We start from the raw sequence: 562 nt of genomic DNA on the forward strand, positions 1-562 counted from the left end.
TGGACTTCCATTGGAAGATCCTCATCATTTTTTAGCTGAATTCTTGCAAATCTGTGACACTGTCCAGACCAATGGGGTTGACCCTGAGGTCTACAGACTTATGCTATTCCCTTTTGCTGTAAAAGACAGAGCTAGGATATGGTTGAACTCACAACCTAAAGAAAGCCTGAACTCTTGGGAAAAGCTAGTCAATGCCTTCTTGGAAAAGTTCTTTCCACCTCAAAAATTGAGTAAGCTTAGAGTGGAAGTCCAAACCTTCAGACAGAAGGAAGGTGAATCCCTCTATGAAGCTTGGGAAAGATACAAACAATTGATCAAAAATTGTCCTTCTGACATGCTTTCTGAATGGAGCATCATAGGTATCTTCTATGATGGTCTGTCTGAACTGTCCAAGATGTCATTGGACAGCTCTGCTGGAGGATCTCTTCATCCGAAGAGGACGCCTACAGAAGCTCAAGAACTAATTGAAATGGTTGCAAATAATCAATTCATGTACACTTCTGAGAGGAATCCTATGAACAATGGGGCTAATCAGAAGAAAGGAGTTCTTGAGATTGACACT

General features: G+C 41.3%; 1 non-coding gene across 1 annotated transcript; it reads right to left on the minus strand.

The window, feature by feature from the left end:
- Positions 1 to 232: 232 nt before the first annotated feature.
- On the minus strand, positions 233 to 340 carry LOC127746099 (small nucleolar RNA R71). Its single transcript, XR_008007719.1, has one exon. It is a non-coding gene; the product is annotated as a small nucleolar RNA R71 (small nucleolar RNA).
- Between the last annotated feature and the right edge of the window lie 222 nt (positions 341 to 562).

Source organism: Arachis duranensis, chromosome 3 (genome assembly GCF_000817695.3).
Source record: "Arachis duranensis cultivar V14167 chromosome 3, aradu.V14167.gnm2.J7QH, whole genome shotgun sequence".
Lineage (NCBI taxonomy): Eukaryota > Viridiplantae > Streptophyta > Magnoliopsida > Fabales > Fabaceae > Arachis > Arachis duranensis.